This window comes from Anabrus simplex, chromosome 1 (genome assembly GCF_040414725.1).
Source record: "Anabrus simplex isolate iqAnaSimp1 chromosome 1, ASM4041472v1, whole genome shotgun sequence".
Classification (NCBI taxonomy): domain Eukaryota; kingdom Metazoa; phylum Arthropoda; class Insecta; order Orthoptera; family Tettigoniidae; genus Anabrus; species Anabrus simplex.
Window position 1 is genome coordinate 136087695 of NC_090265.1, and position 26130 is coordinate 136113824.

Here is a 26130-nt window from a genome sequence, read left to right on the forward strand (position 1 = left end):
CGGTCCACCTTTTCAATACAATATACAATTTATTAATATCTAGGACATGTTTTGCCCCTAAGGTACATCATCAGCTAATAACAAATTAACATTAATATATCAGAAATAAATATTAAATTTGGAAAGACACATAAAATTTGTTGACAATTTAAAATAAGATCTTCAAATTTTGTTAAAATTGTAAGTCATAAGAGAGGTAAAGCAGTCAAATTGTCCATATTTCTCTTGTTGATGTTCTTGGAAAATACCAGTTTTCCTTATAAAATATTTAAAATATCATTTGTTGTAAAAAGCACACTTGATTTGTATTCCTTGGTGAAAGATTTGTTAAAACTTAATAAGCATTCCTTAGATGGTATACTAAAATTTAAATGCTTCAGAATTTAAAGTCAGATCAGGGCCGTGATGGTAAAGTTTTGTGTGGTAATGGATATAATTTTATCTGAAATAAAAGGAAAAAATAAAAAATAAAAAAGTAATATAATATTTAAATTTATCTTGAATATTCATTGATTAATATTTCTAGACATCACAGGGAATATATAAAGGACAATATTTTCCAAAATGTTACTGTTGTGTTACATATTGGTAGTTGCTAATTCTATCAGAAATAAAGCACCGATGAAATAAATCTAAACCACTTTCTATCGTCAATTAAAATTTTTAATATATTTGCTTGAAGAAGCAATCAAATAAATTTAATGACCAGATCAGAAACGCCTTTTTTGCTATTGGCTTTATGTCGCATCGACAGGAAATGGATAGGACTGGGAAGGAAGCGTCCGTGGCCTTAATTAAGGTACACCCCCAGCATTTGCCTGGTGTGAAAATGGGAAACCACGGAAAACTATCTTTAGGGCTGCCGAAAGTGGGGTTCGAACCCACTATCTTCAGAATACTGGATACTGGCCGCACTTAAGCGACTGCAGCTATCGAGCTCGGTTTCAGAAACATCAAAAAATATAATAAAATATATATAAATAAATGGAAGTCGGTTTGGAGCGGTGTATATATATATATACATATATATAGGAATAAACATGAAAATAGACGTGCATTAATGTGTCACTTCTAGGCATCTTAGAAACTTAAAACTTGGTGACTAGAAAAATCGAAAATTCTCACAATTCCCTGAGGGAGGTCACGCTAGGGGTTTCAAATTTGGGGCTCAGCATCAGAACGCAGTCGGTTATATTTATCCATAACGATATCCTATAGGTTACCTGAGCTTAAAATATTCCTGAAAGTCCTAATTTTTACCCCCTCCTCAAAATTAAAATGGTGGCGCAACCTGCAGGAAGAGCTAGAAAATAGAAATTTAGCAAAATTATAGCTTTTAGCCTGCAACAGACTAAAAAATTCCAAAACGTTTATATTTTCATTTTTTAACCCTCAAAAATATCGAAATATGGAGGCAATTTTAATGACGGTGCAGACCTTCGTTTCGAGGTATTTGGTGGCTAAACGGTAAGTCGTATCACAAACGGATGTCTTAATCGAACTCAGCGTGACCAGATATATAACATTAGTCCTATGATCTTTTATCGTATCATGATCCCTTATATGTTAAAACGGTGCTGCATTTCTTGATTTTAGGTAAATCTGGTCATTTTTACACGTTTATTTCGTAGTTTGACACACTTATAGGAAAGATAGAATCTTAAAATTTGGCACACACATTAGTACGACCGGTAGCAATATGTCAGCCAAATTTTGTGATTCCGTTTGCCACATAAGTATGAAAAAATAAAGGAATATGCGAAAACTGTACACAAATTTTACCGTATTCTAAGATTCTAACTGAATTTAACGCATAAACACAGGAGATACGAGAAAATTGCATAGGATCAGTCATACAAGGCACTAAAAGCGGCGTCTAATGGTGCAATTCTATCATCGGTATGACGTACCGCCTAGCAGCAGTAAATCTCGAAATGAATGTCTGCACTTATAAACATGCCCATACGTCTTCTTATGATACATATTAATACGTGGAAGTCGGTTAGGAGCGATCTATGTACATAATAAAGGTATAAAAATGAAAATAAACGGGAATTAATGAGGCACTTACCAGCATCTTAAAAACTTAAAACTTGGTACCAGAGAAGCTGATGACCTCAGCATTCTTGGACAAATAAAAAATTCTCAAAATTCCCTCAGGGGCTACGCTGGGGGATTTCAAACTTGGAGCTCAGCATAATAATGCAGACGGATTATATTTCCGAAAAGATAACCTATAGGTTTCATGGGCTTAAAAGTTTTCAAAAAAAATGCTAGTTTTTACCCCTTCTCAAATCAAGATGGCGGACAATATGCCAGACGATATAGAAAATTGAAATTTGGCAAAAATATAGCTTTTAACCTATAACCGACGGAAATATTCCATATTCACTCCCGAATAATATGGAAATATGGAGGTAATTTTATTCACGGTGCAGACCTTCGTTCCGAGGTATTTGGCGGCTAACCGGTAATTCATATCACAAAACGGATGGCACAATCTCTGTTCAACTTCGATTGATCTAACGTCCGTTTAAACTGTGTTCGATTAACAAATAAATGAAAAGTTTGTCAGTCATTTTCGTGGGAATCCAGTTTAAAAAAAAATACGAGGTCATGTTATGAGAAGTTGTTCATTATTATAGTATTTGAGCGTAATTTATGCGTCGTGGATTCTGAGTAGTATTATTCCACTTCTTTTTGTCAGTGAGAGTCGTCGAGTTGAAGGAAAGAGATTAGATTTTGTCGTATGAGTTGAGACAGGATTTGCGAATCAGGTGATTGGAAGCCTGTAATGATGCCGGGATTTTATGTGAGCCCAAGGAGGATATTTGTATAATGTTTGGGATGGATAGGTGTGAGAGAATCCACGCAGGTGTTAATTTACGACGTGTACAATTATTAAATGACATTTTAAAAATAAATCTATGTGCTTATCTGTTTGTTCAGGAATATCGTATTTTAATTCTATTTGCGAAGTCGAAGATTTCATTCTTGTAGACCCGTTACGCATGACATAGGACAGGTGTTTCATATCAAAGCTGAGAGTGAGGGTTGTGAAACGTCCGATACCGCCAGCTGATCGAGCTCGCCTTTCGGAGATTACGGGAGTGTGCTGCTTGTTACGTGTTAAAAATGAGATTGCATTCTTTAGAACGGAGATCATTAATGTGCGCGAACTAGTTGGAATTTTCATTCGGGAATAACGTGTAGGTTGTTAGATACTATTATTTTGTTTAATTGAGATCGTAATGTATATTTGAAACCACGATGTTAGAGTATAATGAGCGAAGTTAGTCAATTCCAGGGTTGTCCAAAATATAGAGTGATGGTGGTGGTGGTGGTGATGATTGATTTATTTGTGAGGAGTGCACAAAGCGTTATGGGTTATGGTGAGATATGACATAGTAATTGGCTTACATTTTTACGGCGCGTTACTTAGGCAGAGATTTTGTTTGTACTTAATTATTAGGGTTATCCAAGTATTAATAATTGCTAGTATTAGATTACACTTAAAATGTGATGTCATGAAACAAATATAATACTGGAAATAAATGATGTAAAATTTTCTTCCGGATGCGCGATTCTAAACGACGATAAACGATTATAACAATTATAAAATATAACTACGTCAGAATTTGAGTAGGTACTTGTTAAAGAAACCATTCGTCTGCGGAGATAGAATTTGTTGTTAGTGAAGATTCATTAAAGCATGTAAATTTATTAATTAAATTCAGTGGAAATCGTATTTGTGAAATAACTTAAAACCAAGTGAATAACTTAAAGGTGCATTCTGGACACCTTAGTTTATTCTTCTGGGAAAGTTCAAATGTTAACGTAACGCTTAAGGTGACATATCCGAAGGTAATGGGTTTTACTGCCACAAAGTATTGTGAGCGATTTTTTTGTTGTATTATTTGACTTTGATTTATTGAGCATTAAATGTGCTGGGATTAGTAAAGTGGAAACTTTGGTCATCAACCGATGTAACTTAATTGTGTTCAGCCTTCAGCTTAGAAACTTGGGTGGTCAAGGGGTCATCAACCTCAGTGACTTAGATTAAGGCTATATGCCACTATAGCATCATTTTCCTTGCGGTCATCATCCACAATGACTTGAAAGTATATTAGAAATTTAGATGTCGGTCCATGACATAGTCACAGGTCACATTGATTCAATTAAGTGTCCATGCCGTACAACCACTGTGTGGCACACACCGATTGGATTGCCTTAATTATACCCAGAGTCCAGAGTTCGTGTTACGAGGGCTGGACCATCAAGAATCATTATGGTGGTACATGCAGTCTCACATGGAAGCCGAATTTAAGGTTTGCCAGACTTTCTTTTCTTGATTCATAATATGTGGCAATGGTTTATAGTAAGGATGCCCATCAGGCAGTTAAGTCAAAGGCTCAAACCAGTATTCTGTTCCTCTATGTTAAATTATTGTGGACCGAGCTCGATAGCTGCAGTCCCTTAAGTGCGGCCAGTATCCAGTATTCGGGAGATAGTAGGTTCGAACCCCACTGCCGGCAGCCCTGAAAATGGTTTTCCGTGGTTTCCCATTTCACACCAGGCAAATGCTGAGCTGTACCTTAATTAAGGCCACGGCCGCTTCCTTCCCACTCCTAGCCCTTCCCTGTCCCATCGTCGCCATAAGACCTATCTGTGTCGGTGCGACGTAAAGCAACTAGCAAAAAAAAAAAAAAAAAAAATTGTGGCGTCAAGTGGAGAAGATTGAGTCCAAATTATATTGATTTTTAATATTTTTCACCGTGATTTCATTAATAAATACAAATATTTCAAATATTTTGTGAATAGACCTTTAATTTGACTAGATAGATTAGGATTACTGAACCCTACCTTTTACCTCATTAAGTGTCAAAAACCCGTAAATACCCAAGAGACAGATCTCATGAGAATTGTTGATAGGTAAGGAAGGTAGGTATCCTTCATAGTGGCCTAAGGGTTCAATATGTATCCGAAAAGTAATGCACTGATTGAAAACTGTACCCAAATTTCGCCCTATTCAACTTGTCTAACACAAGCTAAACCATAAACAGAGGTGATACGAGAAAATGTCATAGGATCAAGAATTTAGACCGCTAAAAGAGGCGTCTTATGGTGCAATATGTTTGTCAATATAACGTGCCGTTTAGCAGCAGTTAATCTGTAAATGAAGGTTTGCAATATTGTAAACGTGTATATACTTCCGTATGTTGATATACAGTATATATATATTCATTGAAGTCTATTTGTAGTGATCTCGAATGGGGCTTTCTGCCATGATAATTAATACAAATCGATAGTGACTGTCAGTAGGAGGACGCCTGCTATTGTAATCAATACTCCCTACATCGACTTAGACTGGCGGTATGAATGGGGTCCTTCTCCAACTCCTGTGTAACTAGCATTAGTAAGGAGGGCCTACCATTGTAATTAATTAATCCCTTCTCGATTTCACTGCCAGAAGGCAAGGGGGCATGCCATTTTGTTCAAATCTCTCCTACCCGACTGTGTCCGGCAGGTGGCAGGGGTGCCCCCCGTTATAAACAAATTTACCCACCTAAAATGCGAGTGGCATTAGGTAAAGTGGCCTGCTAGTATAATCGAAACTCGCCAACTCGAGTGTGACTGGTAGTAATCTGACTGGCATTAAGAAAAGGGGCCTGACATTATAATGATAACAGCACAACTCAATTTTGATTCACTGTAGGGAAGGTGCCTGCCATTAAAATAAAAACTCCTCAACTGTAATGTGTCTGAAAGTAGGAAAGGAAGACTGTCATTATAACTAAAACTGCCCAAATCCATTGTGTATGGTAGCAGGCAAGTGAGCCGTCTGTTATCATCACAACTCCGCAACTCGCACTTTACATTGGAAAAAACATGCTGTTTCTCGGAAAAAGCTAAGATACATTTAAGGCATTCGACAAGCTAGATTATGGGAGTCTAATGTCAAAAATGAGTACAGTTGGACTAGACAAAAGAGTGGCTGAATGGGTGGCTGTGTTTCTAGATAATAGAACTCAAAGAATTAGAGTAGGTGAAACATTATCTGATCCTGTAACCATTAAGAGGGGAATTCTTCAAGGCAGTATTATTTAACCTTATATTTAAGTTATAGATAATATGAGTAAATGACTGGAATCAGAGGTAAAGCTTTTTTGCGGATAATGTTATACTGTATCGAGTAATAAATAAATTGTACAAGATTGTGAGCAACTGAAAAACGACCTCGACATTGTTGTGAGATGGACAGCAGGCAATGGTATGACGATAAACGGGGTTAAAAGTCAGATTGTGAGTTTCACTAATAGGGAAAAGCCTATCATTTTAATTACTATTTTGATGGGTTGAAAGTTCCTTATGGGGATCATCGTAAGTATCTAGTTGTTAATATAAGGAAGATCTTCATTGGGATAATCATAAAAATATGATTGTAAATAAAGGGTACAGATTTTTACGCATGATTATAGGGTATTTAGGGGTTGCAGTAAGGATTTAGTGGAGAGGGCATATAAGTCTCTGGTAAGACTCTAACTAGAGTATGGTTCCAGTGTATAGAACCCTCACCAGGTTTACTTGATTAAAGAACTGGAAAAAATCCAAAGAAAAACATCTCAATTTGTTCTGGGCGTTACGAAAATATTGCAAAATTTGGGCTGGGAAGACTTGGGAGAAAGAAGACGAGCTGCTCGACTAAGTTGTATGTTCCAGGCTGTGAGTGGAGACATGACGTGGAATGGCATTAGTAGACGAATAAGTTTGAGTGGTGTCTTTAAAAGTAGGAAAGATCACAATATGAAGATAAAGTTGGAATTTAAGAGGACAAATTGGGGTAAATATTCGTTTATAGGGAGAGGATTTAGGGATTGGAATAATTTACTAAGGGAGGTGTTCCATAAATTTTCAAATTCTTTGCAATTATTTAAGAAAAGACTAGGTATACAACATGTAGGATATCTGCCATCTGGACGACTGGTCTAAATACAGATCAGTGGTGATTGATTTATGATAAATGAAGAAGACATGCAATTCAAAATATCGGATTCACTGCGTGAACAGTAATTTTCTTCGAAATCCGTATACAATGTTCAATACTGTAGCGATGCAAAGGTACTTTTGCTGGTCCTGTATATAACACTGATCTGTGAGAGAAAATGGTTGGGATCCGACACGTCGAAAAATGAAGGTATCGGCCAGTGAAAGGCAAGGGCTACGAATGGTGCGAAAACGAAAGACTCCATTGGCCTTGAAAACCTAATACCGTCAGGGTCGGAGGTGAACAAGAGCTGACCTAGGGAGGTTGAAAGTGAGGAGCCTGACACAAGTAAGTGAAAGCAATGCCAGGACAGAAAGGGCCCCGTGGTCGCCAACCCACTCTCCCAAGTAAAGAGCTCCTGGGGTTTCATGTTCTTGTATAACGATAAGATTCATGGTTTCCCGAAAGGAATTGATTAATTCATTGTTACTGTATGATTTACTGAAATTAAACACAATAAGCGAGAACTCAAGCCTGTACATATCATGCTAAAATTACGATAAATTTCATATGTTATTTATGATTGCTGCTGATATAAGGTGTAAGGGGAACAATTTATGAAGATATTTACTGGGTATTTATATTTTATGGGACGAATGCATGTGGACTCTCGGATCCACATGCCTCGATATAGCCTGTGTATCTCGAAGAAAGTGCTCTGAGTCTGAATAACTGGAGCTAATATTACAGTTCAGTTTTTGGAAGCTTCATATGTCGGACTTGTTTCTAAGGAAACGCACAAAGTTATTATTGCCACAAAAATGTATTAATGTATGAGGAAATGGCAGCTTGTGATACATGCGATACATAGCAATCATAGTTCATTGAGCGTGGTGCACCATTTACAGGACTGAGGTAGTAACACTTCTACACTATTTGATATACTTAAAGGAATATGTGTCCAGAATACAGTGTGAGAGCAAGGGTTTCTCACCCCAATTTAACAATTGTCTGGTACGAAGCAATATTATATTCGAGAGAAACTCAGTTCTTTATTATTACGACCTTATTCCTTAGAGTAACATAATTTTAAGATCTGGTGGGAAATAATGGGATTGGGAGAAGTCTTCATTCTGCTCTATAGTCACAACACATTCGGCGCATAGTCAACACCAAGACACGAGAGAAACATACCATTGTTGAACAGGTCGCTTACTGTGCAGTCCGCATTCAGTTAATATAAGAAGGGTAAAACAAATCTTCACTATTCCCCGTTCACACAGCACGCGTCCGTAAGGATTCCGGGGGCAATCAAGCGTGCTGACTCTCTGGATGGTTGCCACGGGTGATGGCGGGGAGGAGCCATCCCTACGGGGAAGCCTGCTGCGATCGCAGCTGGTACTACCCTACTGTACTTGTTAATATCGCCGGGGTGACAGCCGAACTCGACACGAGGTCACTGCTCCTCAGAACAGGGTTTTCTCTGTTTGAGGATTCAGTCCCGAGTGCCGGGAACGACTGGCTTCGAGGATATTTGCAAATACGTGGGATGAGGTGCGCGTCCGAAAGGATTCCGGGGGCGACAAAGCGCATCGACTTACTGGATGGTCGCCACGGGTGATGGCGGGGAGGAGCCATCACCACTACGAAAGCTTCCTGCGTTAGGTCAAGGAAGCAAGACACCCTCATCGTATTTGGTGATGTCCTTGGGGTGACAGCCGAACTCCAGACGAGGTCAATGAATGTTGATCTGTTTTGAGGATCAGTCTGCGACCGAGTCGCGGGGCGACTGAAGCCTTAGAGGCATCAGCAAATAAGTGTTGGGTACGGTGCGCGTCCGAAAGGAGACAATGAGCACCCACTATCTGAATGCTAGCCACCGTTGCAACTTGCTGCATTAGTCAGTTAGGTCAAGACTGAACGAATTCTCCTCTTGTGTAAGCCATGTTAGTGGAGTAGTTATGTGCTCATAACCTACTTCATTTGGCTGCGAGACCGCTGGTGTCTTCCAGCTCTCTCGTAACTTCCAAATTGGCGTCCGAAAACATTCTGGGGGCAAAAGAAAAAAGCTCTGAATCTCTAGATCATCTCCACGGGTAAGCGCGTGGACCACCTTCACAATGAAGACAGTTATCAGAGTAACTTTCTTCGATACCATCCTGGTAGATCTACTAAAAGGTGTTGTGAAAAATATTTCTTCAGTGTTTTTCTCTGCTCTAGTTGTTGCTATTGCTGCTCTTCTTGATTTATCACATATTAGAGATGCGACATTTGGACCTAGGATAAGTTCTACACACTATTTGACAATAGAGAAGAGACGTGCGGTGAAACGGCAAAATGGCGCATGTTCAGTTGCTGTGAAGTTCAATTGTAAATTTTGGTATCAATGGATGTTAATGAAACCTATGTATTGATAATTGTGTCTATCCCTATGGTATTCGCTAAATAAAATTCAACCTCACTGTTCTTTAGTTGCAGTATCCTTTAATATTCAATCAAATATAAAGTCTAAATATATATTATATGTATATATATTTACACTATCTGCACTACCCGTAGTTGATGGGTTATATAAAAACTCACAACTCTCATAATCTCGGTAAATTCAGATCCTGGAGAGGGTATTGTTTATATTAATCTTAATTTCCGATACATGCAGTTTACAAAACTGAATATAGCATTAATGAAAAACATGCAACAAAAACACAAATAAAGAATAAGGTATCCGGAAAATATCATGAATCAAAATTTAACATTTGTAAGTGATTTAGAAATTGGACAGAGAAAGAATGGCATGAAAAGTGCTTTAGAAAGATTGTTGTAATAAAACTTCTCGGACATGCTATCGAGGTTCATGAGGTACTCCGGAAACATGACACCCCGAAAGAAAGAGGTCATCACAGTAGTCATACTCAGTCCCTCAATATCATGTACGACTCTTGAAATGTTGTACATTATCTACGGAAAGAAAAACGCATGCAGACTAATTTAAATATACGATAAATTAATCATACAGGTGTATCCGTGATGAAGTTACAAACTTTCAGGTTTGATTGAAGACGGCAAATGGATCCGTTTGAAATAAGGAACCATTTTTTGGAAACGATCGAGTCAAAAGTTAGGCAAAATTCTACTCATTCAAGTCAGTTTACCTGCATAAGTTTCACAAGCTGCTTCATTTACAACAAATGTTCGAAATGACGTCCCACGGTGTCATCGTCGCACACATTTCTCTCGTACCCGTTCGAATATACCCGGTGCCGTTTGAACAGCATCGCAGGCAGCGAGATTTCTTCCCAAGAGATCCTCTTCAGTCTTGACAGGTGTCTCATACACAAGGCTTTTCACATGGCCCCACAAGTTGGTGTGAGATCAGGTGAACGAGCGGGCCACGAAGCAGGACCTCCTCGTCCTATCCACTTTGCAGGGAATGTCTCATCCAGGTGTTCACGAACCCTTAGTCCAAAGTGAGGTGGAACCACATCCGTTGACGAAGGGCAAGTGGGATGTGTTCGAGAAAGGTGGGTAGTACATCTCTGGGCACCACTGTGTAAACTGCTGCATTTAGTCTGGGAGGAAGAAGAAACGGGCCTACTAGGTAACCAGTGACTATGCCTGCCCACACGTTGACAGAAAGTTTGTGCTGACGGCTCTTCACAGCTGTAGCGTGGGGATTCTCATCGGCCCAAACATGACTATAGTGACTATTTAGCATTCCGTCTCTAGAGAAACAGGCTTCATCGGTGAAAAGCACATACACAGGAAAGTGAGGATCGACTGCAAGGCGCTGCAAGACCCGCTTACGTGCCATGAGCGACCGTGCCGGGTTCGACCAGGTCAGAATCGTGCCACCAGCGACCGAGTGTATTAAGCATCGTGCCGCATGCGACCAATCAGTCAATCACCTCTGATCTGTATTGATCTAGAAATGTATCGAACATTTCCCTTAGTAAACTATTCCACTCCCTTTAAACGAACATTTGCCCCAATTTGTCCTCTTCGATTCCAACTTCATGTTCATATTGTGATGTTTCCTACTTTTAAAAGCACCATTCAAACTTATTCGTCTAATAGTGTTATTCCATGCCATCTCTCCTCTGACCGCTCGGAACATACCGCTTATTCCAGTAGCTCGTCCCCTTTCTCCCGTTAGCATAATGGTGCAAGCTACAGACATAAAAATTACGGAACTGTGATCCTCTCTCCAAGATCTCTTCTGTTAATTTGGTGCATCAGTTACATTCCATCCTGTATAAATTGGAATGTGCTTTGATTATGTGATGTGATCTCACGAAACTACAAAGTATCTGAATGGATGTTACCACTTCTTACGGTTGCCTTGAAAGTTTTAAAGATTTCATGTTTTTAGCGCATGACATTTAGCGACGGGGGTGTTAAAGGACATGTTTGGCTCGCCGGATCTGTAACTGCTTTCCCCGGTACACCTCATGGGAGTGAGGGTATTGTTTGTGGATTCAGATGTAATTTCACGAGCTTGGAATGGGAAGGAAGTGGTCATAACCATGAGAAAGGCACTATCAGGGCATTTGGCTGGACATGAAAATGGGAAACCACCAAAAACCATTTTCGAGGATGGCCGACGTGGGATTCGAACCAGCCGTCTCCCACCGTAGCCGTAACGCACTGAGATAATCTGTTTGGTTCTTTCTCCCAGACATGCAATCGCAGCTCCATATATGGCTATGTTGTAGGATAAAATGTAAACGCATCACCATATTTCGTGTTATAAAAAATACCAGTTTTCCCCAGGAGTGTTACATAAAGTAGGGTCAGTAGCTGCTTATAGGTGTGGTACAAGTTACATTGCGCTTAGTATTAGTAAATTCTTCAAGAGCAACTTAGGAAGATGCTGTTCTGTCTTTTCTGTTTCCAGACAATTCAGCGACTGATTCTGATGATCAACAAGAACTGTATTTATAAATAAGGTAACTAAAAAGCAAATATAACCTTCGTTAAAATATAAATGAACTTACTTTATTCTAATATTCAGAATTACTTGATTGTACATTCCGCCACACACACATTTTTAGGATTTTGGGCTTAAGATAACTCTTGCATTATTTATGACCCATCTATGTTTTCTCTGCGGACAGAATATCTCTGTTTATGACATTCAAAATTATACGTTACACTGATTTAGTTTTCAACGACGAGTTCTTGAATTGATTTTAGATATTACCTTTGTGTGTGATGTAATGTATGCGTGTAGTACCTATTTAAACTTTCGACGACTAATTCAGTGTACATAATTAAATGTTGTGCATGGTTTGCGGTTATAGTACTTCGCTATTTGAACAGAATTGAACAGAACAAAGAACAATTTCATTCCCTACCCGGTAAGCAGTACTGTACATTTTTCGCCAGTTTTCTAACCTTTTCCGGTTCTCATTTAGCTTACCTTATCTTGGATGATGACAAATATTATTAAAATGAAATTTGGATTGTCAACATCGGTCGCATCCGGCACGATTACAGATTATGTGGTTGCTAGCGGCGCGGATAGTATGCGGCACGGTCGCATCTGGCACAACATCCAAGACCCATTGGCTGAACACGACTCGAGGTGCGAAGTCAGCAGGACTCAAAGACTTCACTTTCTGTGGATGGTAGGGGTGTAGTTGCATTTCACGTAATATTCACCACAGTGTCATATGCGAAACATTCAGTTCAGGTGCAACTGCTCGAGTGCTGATTGCAGGCGCATCATCCACGCGAGCAAGTTCTGCATCTTCTAAGTCGGGAGTCCGTGTAATTCGTTGTCCTCCTCGGTCATTGTACTGTGGTACCAACTGCCCTGTTTCACTTAATCGTTGCAACAGGCGTGGAAACATGGTGCAAGCCGGATGTCTCCTACGTGGATACTTGGTCCTGTACAACCGTTCGGATTCTTTACTGCTTCCATTTGCTTGCCCATACATGACCACAATATCTGCAAGTTCCGTAACCGGGTACAACTCCATGTGGATTGGGCCGATCAACGTACCACTTCAACCCGTAAACACAGACCTACAGTACAGACATCGCACACCAATCACGTCAGTACGCAGTACGCCATCTGCATTGGATTCGTTGAGTTATTATCCTAACCCTCCTCTGTTCGTCGAGATTGTCTCTCCTATTGTACTCTTAGCACATGTAGTGTACAGGACAGTCGGAGGTATCAGACCGATTTTTGCTTTAACGCTTGACTGCCGGCCGCAGTGGTGTAGTGGATACGGCGTTAACGGTGTTCAAACCCGACTGAGGTCAGTGGCTTTTAAGGTTGTTTAAAGGCGATAACCCCATCTCGTTGGCTTCCGACACGCTAAAGAACTACTGCGGAACGAAATTCCGACACCTCGGCATCCTCGATCCATTTGCCGTCCTCCATTATCCCTGAAAGTTTGTAACACCATCACGGATACACCCTGTAAGCCTACGCTATAACTATAATCTACATACTTAACTGCTCTAGACTTCAACGGTATTATATTGTCTAGGTTTCCTTAGGCACAATTCTGTTACTAATTAGCATTCTTTCACTTCCTTCCGCCAAATTACTACTCCACATTCCCCTAATAATAATGAACAATTTTGCAATTCTTCCCGGGTGCATCCACTCTCTGTTCAATAACATTACAATCGTATACAGCTGATTTTCATTATCAATCAATTTTTCTCATATCCTCCTCATCTGTACATTTCTCTCTTATTTCCCTTGTCTCTAAACAATCTTTTATAAGGTTTATCAATTTTTCTCATATCCTCCTCATCTATAAATTTCTCTCTTATTTCCGTTGTCTTTAAACAATTTTTGATAAGGTTTGCCCATCTCATTTCTTCAGAACATAGTAAACATTTGTTTTCATCTTTATTTTGTTTGTATGCTTTATTTTTGTGTACCCCTATTAACCACCATATTATGCCCTCTTGTTATATTATCTATATTTATTCTCATCCTCCGAATTACATTAGAACATTCCTCTAGTTACCTCTCATTTTTACACTGTGAAGCAATTTGTTGCTTTTCAATATCATTAACTCTTAGAACTATTCTTTTTACACATATTTAGCTGCTCTATGCAATCCATTTCCGAGCATCATCCGATTCCTATCGTTTACAAAATGTCCCTTACCCCATCCACCCAGTATCCTTGGTTCTGATATTTCACTTGGTGTTGATAGGCTATCTGTAACACTTCGCCACCTGACACAACTTCAGTCTCAGCCAATACTTGATTATCTTTTTAACAATATATACCTGCAGACTTACATAATTGCACATCATTCTCACTCTACACTTAGCTGTAAAACTGGGTAGTCCCATAATTATTTTAGTAAATCTACTTGTAATTGCATCTAGTGTATACACTTCCTCTTAAACTCCCCAGATTTCTGCTGCGTACAACACCCTAGATATAACTAATGCACTAAAATATTTTTATACACTCTGTAATCAGTGTTGGGTATCTCTTTATCTAAAATGTTAATAGCTGAGAGTGCACTCATACCCTTTAGTTTACCTCTTATTACTTGTTCTGACCATTTTCCATTTCCACTCTGATTTCTTGACAACATCTACTCTCGTCTCACCCAACCACCATTTTTCATTCCTTAACAATTTATGTCCCTTCTTCTTAATTTGACTCTTTACAGTAAGTTATTTCATTTTTACTTCAATGCATGCTAGTAGGAGTCAATGTGGACAGAAGGATGCCATCCGCAAAAATGAGACCAGGAATATCCTGATTCTAATGACTTAGGTTAAGCCCTCTCTTGAAGCCTTTCGATTGAAAAATATAATTTAACTATATAAATAAAGTTCTAGGGGGTCCGATGTCTGTGATTCCGTTTGCTTAGCCATTTTTTTAAGATATTTACCCGTTTTAAGTCAGCTCAAGACTATATAAGTGGTTTTTAGCTTTCGTGTCTGTCTGTCTGTCTGTCTGTCTGTCTGTCTGTCTGTCTGTCTGTCTGTCTGTCTGTCTGTCTGTCTGTTCCACCATTACGGCAAAACTGCTGGATGTATCTCGACCAAACTTCATATTTAGAGTATACTAAAAATCACGAAACAGACTAGGGGTTTATAGGGATATCAACGAGTTATTTTATATTTTCTCGTACGCTAATGATTTTCTGTAAAATCTATAGGCTATATGTGAAACATTCCTTCATTTTAAATATCTTTGTTATCTCCCTAATTTCACTTGCTCTTCAAATGATGGAGAAAATTTACTATTTTCTGCGGGTTTCGTGCTCTGACGCAGACAATGAACCTATAGGTTACTATGGCAACGTCCCTGGCTGCTTTCCAGCAGGGAACTAACATAATGCCCTTTTGGTCATCATTCCTGTAATATCGTAGTTTTCGTTTGGGTAGAAGGCGATAGAGACGTCAAGCTGCCATTCTGCGGGATATTTGCGGCATACCGTTGATGGTTACAATAGTCTTTGAAAAGCACTAAGGAATTAATAAGGGAGATATCACTAACAGACGGTTTTCAGTCTATATCTCACAGCGGACAGCCTGAAAGCGTGTTCGTGTAAAGCATATTTCTCATGACTGGAAAACTACCGGAAATATGTTAACCAAAGTTCATATTTAACATACACATGCCCAAAGGTAGGTTTTAAGGCGTCTGATTATCAAAACTCCCCAACGGGCACCTTACATCGGAAAGAAGGTATGGGGTGGGGACTTCCCCGTGGTGTTTCTCGGGTAACGCTAAAAGATCTACAATTTGATACAATAATATTCTCTGCGTGTGCAATCATTTACGTAGAAATCCGTTTACAAAACAGAATAGCGTGGTGAAGCACGGGTACATTTGCTAGTATAATATTGTGAATTAAACACTGACTGTCACTGGAGTACTTGATTTTGGGGGTATTAGTTACTGTAATACTTATAGCATGCTGGTGCGTTTCGAACCTGCGACCAGGATCATCTTGAGAGCAATAACAAAGCTTGTATTGGGAACTATCACTCCATAGTAACCAGAATCAAGATAGAGAGGCACTGTAGCAATGTAGTTCGTTCCAGGGTCTCCAGATTCAAGGCGAAAGTTGTTAACTAGTTAACTATGGAGGGTAGCCATGATATACTCAGTATATAGTGGTCACTTATGTTAAAATTATTCGGGTGTTAACAATTTCTATCGCCTCACGAATGATTCTAGCTATAAAAGTATATATTTTAAATGACAAAAGTTGCATTAGAAATGATTTGATGGTCATTAGGTATGACATGTTCTGTCACAGCAGACCTCTCTGGCTGGCAAAGACGTAACTGCCTGCGTTGTTCCCTAACCCTCGTTGCTACCTTCCTACATGTTTAGCTGACATCAACCGGTCCACATGAGCAAGGAATCCTATATATCACAGCACAGTTTAAACAAATAGGATCTTTAACACATCGCAAGTAATTGCCTATGGTGAAATTAGGCTTTGAAATGGTCTTGATATTATGCTTTCTGAGAATATTACCAATCCTATACGTGACAGATGGTACGTATGTCAAGAAGGTCAGACTCAAAGGACAAGAATCACGAGGCAATCTGTCTTTTGGCTTAGGATGTAGCATTTCGTCAATCTATTTCCTTGAGTAGCCATTGCTCAGGAATATTCTGGTTAGGAACTCAAGTACAGCGTTTAATTTATCCTCCTTACAAACCTCCGTTGCTCTGCTGGTAACGGTGTTAAGCACAGCACGCTTTTGGCAAGGATGGTGATGAGAGGACCCATGGAGGTATATGTTAGCATAGATGAGTTTACGGTAAACAGAATGTCTTCCCAGAAACCAGAACATCCAAGAACGGAAAACATCCTCCACGTTCAGTCTCCAAGGTAAATTTAATGTTTGGACGTATGCTGTGCAAGTGATCCAAAAATACGGGTAATTCGTGTTTACCATCGGAACAATTAACAGATGTATCATCGACAAAATTATATTAACCAGATGGAAGGATTGAACGTGCCAGATTGAAGACAACACTCTGGAAAATCTTGCATATAAAAATTAGCGATGATTGGTTCCAATGGCGATGCCATGGCAACACCATCCATTTGTTCATATATTTTACCATGAAAACTGAAATATGTAGTGGTGAGGACAAGGTGAAACTCGCACGTGCACACACAGACACACACATTATATTATATATTAGACAATATTAGACAATAAATGACAACCCGGTACTGATAAATATTTAAGATTAGCAGAAGGGCTGACATCCCAGAGGAGGCTTCGGCAGCCGGCACAATTCCTATCCTCGCCGCTAGATGGGAGCTTCATTCATACCTGACCCGGTCGAATGACTGGAAACAGGGTGTGGATTTTTAGAAGGGCTGATATGTGGCTAAAAAGGTACCGCATAATGAGTCGGGGAATAAGAAACTGCAGTCTAAGCTATAAACAATGTTATTCACCCTGGATGAAATTGTATTTAGGGGAAGGCGCCTAAAATTTAATTTTTAAGAACCTATGTTATTGGTCCTTTCGAAAAGTACTGAAAATCCACAGCCTGTTTCCAGTCATTCCACTGGGTCAGGAATAGAATGAATGAAGCCACCATCTAGCGGCGAGGATAGGAATGACAGATGAAATTAAGTGATATTGGAGAGTATTGCTGGAATGAATTATGACAGGGGAAAACCGGAGTACCCGGAGAAAAACCTGTCCTACCTCCGATTTGTCCAGCACAAATCTCACATGGAGTGACCGAGATTCGAACCACGGAACCCAGCACTGACAGGCAGGCGCGCTGCCGTCTGAGCCACGGAGGCTATCGAAACGTACTACATAACAAAAATGGTAAAGAATACAATTTCCGATCATTTATGTTTTATTCAGTTTTACCGTACCGACTATGATAAGAGTGGTATTAAGAGTCGGAAGAAAACAAAATATGAAGGCCTATAATATCGAATAGATCAACAATAACATTACATTGATCATTGCTTGTTGTGATGTTCTTTGTCTCTTATGCTGACACCCAACTCCGATAGATGAGATTACCGCTGCGTACCGAGTATAACAGCCTGACTTAATATTGGCGGGAAAAAGCTAGGGAGTTATAAAACTTTCTTCTTTGGCATCTCATTTCTCTGGTTCATACATTTTCTGATACTGCTGGTATGTAACACACTGGTTGATCATAGTATTTCAGCTACTCGGTCGCTACTCTGACGCGCTGTTTTGAACGTTGCCTACGTTATAATACAAGGCCTGGAAATAGAGCCCATAAAACGCTATGGAAGTGGTTACACTGAAGTTCAATGCCGGGCCGCTAGGATCGCTATCTTGCCCCCTTCGACCAGGCTCGCGCCTTTAAACGTGTTCATTAACTGAGTTGGTTGTGAATGTATTATGTATTTGTCTGATGTTAAGCATTCGCAGTTCCAGTCATGGTTTATTCACGAGAAATTAAAGGTAATGGAATTTCGTTTCACAAGTTTCCAGTGAATGTTCTTAAGTTTTGATCCGAGTTACGTCATAAGAATCGGGCGATCCCAAAATTTGTCACTGGACTTTTTTTTAAACTATGCTACCGTGACCGTCAATCATTTGAGAGGCATCTTCAAACTCAGAAATCTTAAATTAGGAAACCAACGAGGAAAATAATTTGCCCAACAAATTTCACGAAAATGAATGTAGCAAGAGCTAAACATATTGTATTTTCCCCAGAAACAATCTCTGGTTTGTAAAGTATGGAGGTGGTTTTGTCCCGAGAGCATAAAATACAGTTTAAAATAAGCCATTTGTTTTATGGAGCATTTTATTAAATTGTTCATTGCGCATAACGTCTGCAACACCTCACATGGGACATATTCAGGAACGAGAACGAGCATCTTTTAACCGGGAGAGTTGGTCGTACGGTTAGGGGCGCGCGGCTGTGAGCTTGCATCCGGGAGATAGTGGGTTCGAATCCCACTGTCGGCAGCCCTGAAGATGGTTTTCTGTGGTTTCCCATTTTGACACCAGGCAAATGCTGGGGCTGTACCTTAATTAAGGTCACGGCCGCTTCCTTCCAACTCCTAGGCCTTTCCTATCCCATCGTCGCCATAACACCTATCTGTGTCGGTGCGATGTAAAGTCACTAGCAGAAAGAAAGAAGCAACTTTTAGTACTGAAGATGAACTCCTCAGTTGGTTAATTAATGATTTCCTGTTATATATTAAGAAACTTAAAATGCATTCAGAGAAAGTGAAAAAGAATCATGAGAGAAATGTATCAGGCATAGATCCTGACTACCCAGTCCACTGCGGCCTGCGTAAAATACCTCATAAGTATACATTTGCATTATGCATTGATCAGGAACCTAACGAACTATGACATCGAACTCTTCTTCAGCTACCTAAGACGCCAAGCGGAATACAATGACATTGTGGTTCGTGTGGCAAAAGAAACAAACAGACTGTAAAGGCTGTTTAGAACATATCTCTTCTCCAGCTACTCAAAGTCCAACATTGTGTCTTATTCGTTTTCAAGATCGAGGAGCCCTCAGATACCGAAAATCGTCTGTGGCACTTCTGCAGTGAACGACGGAATTTGTCACTTACGCTACGCAGTACTTGTCCCGAAGAGAGTTACTAAAAGGTGTACGTTTATTTTTTCGAAAGACATGTTCAACAGTGAAATTAAGTGTGGAAAGTGTGAAGGCGACAAACCACCTCTTTTTCTACAATGAAAATTTCTGAGACTTCTGTTAGACAACATTGCTTTGAGCCACTCAAGTAGAAGAGAGAAAGTTTTGAAACTTGATAAGAAGCCGCTCAAAAGGAAAGTTTTGAAACTTGATAAGAAGCCGCTCAAAAGGAAAGTTTTGAAACTTCAATGACATATCCAAGCCAATGCAGCACCGCTCTATAAATAAAGTACTGTCAATACTCGCAAAAATTATTGACATATACGGCCATGCGAATACAAGGGGGCAAGTCCGCGATCCTAGCGGCTGAATGGTGAACTAGGAAGGAACCCGTTTCCACGACTGCATTTCAAGGCCTTGTTTTTATAGCGTAGGCAACGGTTTTGAATGAACATTATGCTCACTTAAGGCAGAGGCTCACTTAATAGTAGTAGTAGTAGTAGTAGTAGTATGCCCTGGTCTAGAATTACAATTTAGGCCTTTTCCAAATTATAGCACCACAATTCACTAAATAACTCAAAATTCAACCATGAAAAGAGACGTTTCTTAAGAAAAACTTCTTCCTCTTCACTTTTATTTCGTTCTACATTCACTTCATTCCAAATTAGCAGTGAAGAGGGGGTTTCTCCTCTGGCTTGGAGGAAAAATTTGCCTCCAAGTCAGATAGATTTTTCCGCCACCAGTGTAGTGAAATGAGATTTTCCAACTCATCGGGTACTCCTAGGAAACCGATCAGTAAAAGGGCATAGTTTTTCCCGGGAATCTCCACTATTTGCCCCCCCCCCCACCGTAAAAAGACGAAGAGTGTTCACGGATCACGGCTGTCTGCGGCTTGATCATTCCAGCCCTGGAACTTTGAACTGTTTGATCGGCAGCGTAGTAGGGCTATTCTTCGTTAAACGCGAGAAAATGTGTGATTTTTTATTTGATCAAGTATTCCATATGAAAGCATTGCTTTTAATCACGCCAACCTACTGACGTCATTGTAATGACCTATGTTCATTTCAGTTGGGAGAACCACTAAGTCTTTCTAAGGGTGTAAAAAGGTAGGTGGAGAGTGAGTGTCTGCCATTATAATGAAAACTCCCCAACCTGATTGTGACTGATGGTAGGCAAACGGGCCTACCATTACAATGACAATTCCCTAACCCAGTCTTAATATGAGAAAATACGTTTGGTGACTTCCCCGTCGCGTATCTAGGGTAACGTTACATTGCACACACACACATTACATTACATCTTTATTAGCCACCATAGTACAACCCATCAGCATTAAGCTATGCAATTTAATAATACAATCTTGGTCGCAACCTGTACACTGCCCAACCCAGAATTCTGTATACAGTGTAGAATTCCATAGCGAAGCTCGGGTATATCAGCTAGTCTAAGGAATATAAAACTTTCTTACCTAATTACTTCTTTAGTGTTTTCCCAAGTACAAAGCGTTACAACAAATTTGAATCATTAGTCCTTAAAAAAGACTCCTGTTCAGCTTACTGCTTGTTTACCTTCACCCTGAAACAGATACCGTGACCTCTAATTTTATAATGGTGCATGTTACCATTGGTTTTCCTTTCATGTGCACTATTTCGTACCAGTAGTGCAACTTTAAATTAGGGTTTCCCAAACTTTTTCTGACCATCACTCACTTTCGATATGTATAAAGTTTTTCGCCCACCTGATTTCTAAAAACGCACAAATCCTAAAATTACTAACACATGCATTCAAATACCTACATATAAGATGAGAAATGTGTATTTTTACGGACATTTTTCTCTTAATCGGCACATCATGTTTATTTAGGTATAATTATGCACATAAAATGCAAATAATAGGTCTAAAAGGAATAACAATCAATGAAACGAATTAAGGAAAACATTAAAATTAAAACTACATGGATTTTTATATCTAATTAATTAAACAACATGAATACCTATGTCTAATTAATGCGACGGATGGATTTGATGAGTTTCAATCAATTTGTTGATGTCAGGAGCCATTTCTGTTAGGAAAAATCTAAGACCCCTTTCCTTTCAATTTCTGATCTATTTCTAGACTTCATAGTACTAAACCCTCTCTCAACCATGTAAGAAGAAGGAAATGCTACAAACAACTTTTCTGTGATGCACCACAATCCAGGATAGATTTTTTTTTTGCTAGTTGCTTTAAGTCGCACCGACACAGATAGGTCTTTTGGCGACGATGGGACAGGGAAGGGCTAGGAGTGGGAAGGAAGCGGCCGTGGCCTTAATTAAGGTACAGCCCCAGCATTTGCCTGGTGTGAAAATGGGAAACCACGGAAAACCATTTTCAGGGCTGCCGACAGTGGGGTTCGAACCTACTATCTCCTGAATACTGGATACTGGCCGCAAATCCAGGATAGAGTTGGCGAATTTCATTTTGAAGCCAAAATGCTTGGTATCCCAGTTTGAACTTGGACCTTAGTTCTTCATTTGCAACAAGTTCGATCATCTCTTCTTATAGGGTCGGGCTGAGATCACCTTCAGAAGAACAACTGTTGAAAGGGTCAAGAATCCAATCAGGTATTTCCTAGGATAGAATATCCTGAAACTTTGTACACATGTCTGAATGAAGCATCTCCAAATGCAAGTAGGTCTTCTTCGGTCGGGGTTTCTAACTTGAGGTTAGGGAATGGGCTTAATTCGTTTCGCTCAAGACTTCTTTGCCAAAACATCAGCTTCGATACGAAAGATACTGCTCTTTGATTTTATGAAATTGAGTTCATTCCCGTGCAGCTTCAAATTTACTTCATTGAAATTACTGTATAGGTCTGATAGATGTCACCGGTCGAATTCATTATGTGTCCGTGAAAAACAGTATATTTATCCTTTAAGAATTCCAATACGAAGTTTAGTAAAGAGTAGAATCTCTTCAAGCAAGCTCCTTTGGACAGCCACCTCACTTCAGTGTGAAGAAGTAAGCGCGTAAAATATTCTTCATTCTCCATGCAGAGTTGTTTAAATAGCCTGCTACTGAAGGCACTGGTTTTTATCTTATTTACCGCCGTAATGACAAACTGTAGAGACCTGTGCAGTCGTTCAATCAAATTTTTGGCCACAAGGTGTTGTCGATGAATGACACAATGAATTGTAAATAAACCGGGTACACTTTTCTTCATATAGGCGAGGAGTCCTTTGTAGCGACCAACCATTGCAGGAGCACCATCAGTAGCTATAGTCAAAATATTGGTTAGTCGTATTTCTTTTTGTAGGAAAAATCTTCCAACGTTTTAAAGATAATTTCCCCTTTTGTGTCAGTCTTTAATGTTCAGTTAAAAAGCAATTCTTCTTGGCATTTTACTTCTTTTATAAACCATACATACGATAACAAAAGTGACTCGTTTCCTTGCAGTGTTGACTCGTCCAGCTGTAATGCGAATCTTTTCGTTTTCAAGTATTCACACAGTGTCTCTTCTATGTTCTCCGACATCTCGTCAATTCTTCTGTGTACTGTGTTATTGCTCAAAAATAATTTCTTAGTTGTTAAAACTTCTTTAATAGCCGGCTAAATAACTCTTCCCCAATCGTGTGTGGTCTCCCTGATTTAGCAATCATCAATGCAATATTGTAGGATGCACGCATGCACGCCATCGTTATTCTCTTTTAGACCCGCAGAAAACCTACTAGTCACAGTGGCCTCATTCAGATAACGAGCTTCCAGATTTTGAAAATAAGACAGGGGTTTGTTTTTCATGTTGTTATGAGTCCTGGTGAAATTGTCCACAATCCTTGATGGCTTCATAGCTTCATTCGTGAAGGTTTTTAGACACATTAGGCAGTTTGGTTTAGTTTTATCAGCTTTAAATGGAACAATTCCTTACTTCAAGTAATCCACTTTATACTGGCGTACAGCGCATTTTCTTTTTGGGTCAGACGTATTAGATTGCTTTATGAAATCAGAAATCTCTGAATTTTTGGAGTACGTTACGATAAAATTTATTAAAAGCCTAGGTTACATGGTTTATCTTGCACTGAGGACCTGAAGCCTAAAAAGTGAAATGAAATTAAAAACCAATATTTGGCTACCACGTTTGGTACCCTACATTTGTTTATTATTTAAATACCTTCAATCTTCAGAGGGTCAACGGTTCAAGGCATAGTTGGTACCTGAGTATTAGGGGACAAAACTATTGGGTATTGATATTTTATAAATAGAACTAAAAGACTTGAAGGATTGTTTACCGTACCTTATACCTGGTGACCTTTATACGTTAAAAACTAACCCGTCTAAAACTTAACATGTTTTTTTTCTTGACTTACGAATAAAAATGTAAGATTAGAAATTATACGAAATATTAGTACGCCTATTTACCATCACTATTAATATATATACCGGGCGAGTTGGCCGTGCGCGTAGAGGTGCACGGCTGTGAGCTTGCATCCGGGAGATAGTAGGTTCGAATCCCACTATCGGCAGCCCTGAAGATGGTTTTCCGTGGTTTCCCATTTTCACACCAGGCAAATGCTGGGGCTGTACCTTAATTAAGGCCAAGGACGCTTCCTTCCAACTCCTAGGCCTTTCCTATCCCATCGTCGACATAAGACCTATCTGTGTCGGTGCGACGTAAAGCCCCTAGCAAAAAAAATATTAATATATATTTATAATAAATACAGTTAAAACGTACGGTACATTAATATTAATCACTGTATACAATTGCAATCTTAACGAAAAAGAAATAGTGTAAACAAATTTACCTTGTTGCTCAACCAAATCAACATACGAAGTTTAAATAGACATTATAATCACAACACAAAAACTCTAACCTAAAATGTCATAATTATTTGTGTACACTACACGCCACTTTTTAGTTGTAGATCTAATCGGCACTAATAACAAACAGCAAAGCTCTGTGAATGCCGGCAGGAGACTAACAGAACAGTAAAGTAAACTTACAAATTCTCGCCCGGAGCAGAGCGCTGCAATCGCCACGCGCAGGCGCAGACAATACACAAGCATTTAGTTTTTCAGAATCTATTGTATGCACTGTGCACAAAATGTAAACACAATAATTTAATGAACTACTGTAGTTGTAAATAGATGAAAAAGGAAACCTAATTTGACATACTTAAATTACTTGTTTGTATTTAATTTTTTTCCTTGTTTTTATAGGCAAAAACTTCTCGGTCATGTTGTATATATAAAAAACTGAATTATTGCACCACCAATTTTTTCAAATCGCCCATGGAATTCACATTCTGTCAGTGTCGTTCACTGGCGTGCTAAAATCGCCCACTACTGGGCGAATTTGCCCAGTTTGCGAATATCTGCTTTAAATGCACGCGTATCATAAAGTGTTAAAATGCCATTTTTCAATACAGTATAATAAATTAGAATATATATGAAACCGTAGTTATAGCTGCCTTATCAACTTTGAACAGTATACCAAATTTACGGAAGTTGCTATTAAATACTGCGTTTAAAATGTTTAAACTAAAAGTCACCCCTATATTGACATATGGTTTGACTTTAATCTGGCACCAACCTAAAAAAGAAGAACCTCAAGTAAGTATAAAAATTAAAAGCCAGATTCCAGAAAAAGGCCTTGTATATTTCAAAGTATACACCTTCACGCCTGGCTTGTGTTCTCGTCAGAGAATCCTTCTACGCTGAGGATTTGAGGTATGAGCTATTTCTGCCATCAACAGAAGCATACCAGAGTCAACTCCGAGAAATGCAAGGAAAACGGGAGGAAATATGTTGTGACTTTTATCCTACTGATGCAGTAGATAAAAACCAATTATGCTTTGAGACACATCACGACGCGATTTGCGGTTCATGGTTTTCACTACCGTATCTGCACGGGAGACATCTACCACTGACCGGACGAATTATGCGTATGCAAACACGGCCGACTTGCGTCGCTCTAGCTAGCGACAGTCGGGTCCACGCACTGTAATCGGAGTAGTTACACAGCTCAACACATGGCACTGGCGGCCTGACTATTTGCGGTAGAAATACATACTCCTCCATGGAAAAGGTATTGAATTTGATTGACGATTTATCGTAATTTAGAGTTATGGGTGATGTTACATAGGTTAATACTGTTAAAATGATTAATCCTAAAGGTTACTTTCGATGATATTTGCCAAAATAATGTCGTGAAATGAAACTGCGGAGAGATAGAGTAGTCCAGCTGACGTTCTGATATTGACTCTGATTGCCGATTCATCTTAACTTAGGGAACAAAAGAGTATGTTACACTGACTAATACTGTTAAAATGATTAATCCTAAAGGCTACCTTCATTGGTATGTGCCAAAATAACGTCGTGAAATGAAACTACGGAGGTTTGGTGTAGTCTAACTGACGTTACTTACTGCGAGGATTAATAGTAATTGCTTTTATTATCATGCCATTTACATACATATCAGAACTTACCACAGAACTTTTTTCTTCACTTGTTAATCTCGAGATTAAGAGTCATTGTTCAATAAGAGCTTTAAAATTCTTCAAGTGCTGCTCTCAGGAAGGGGGCTGG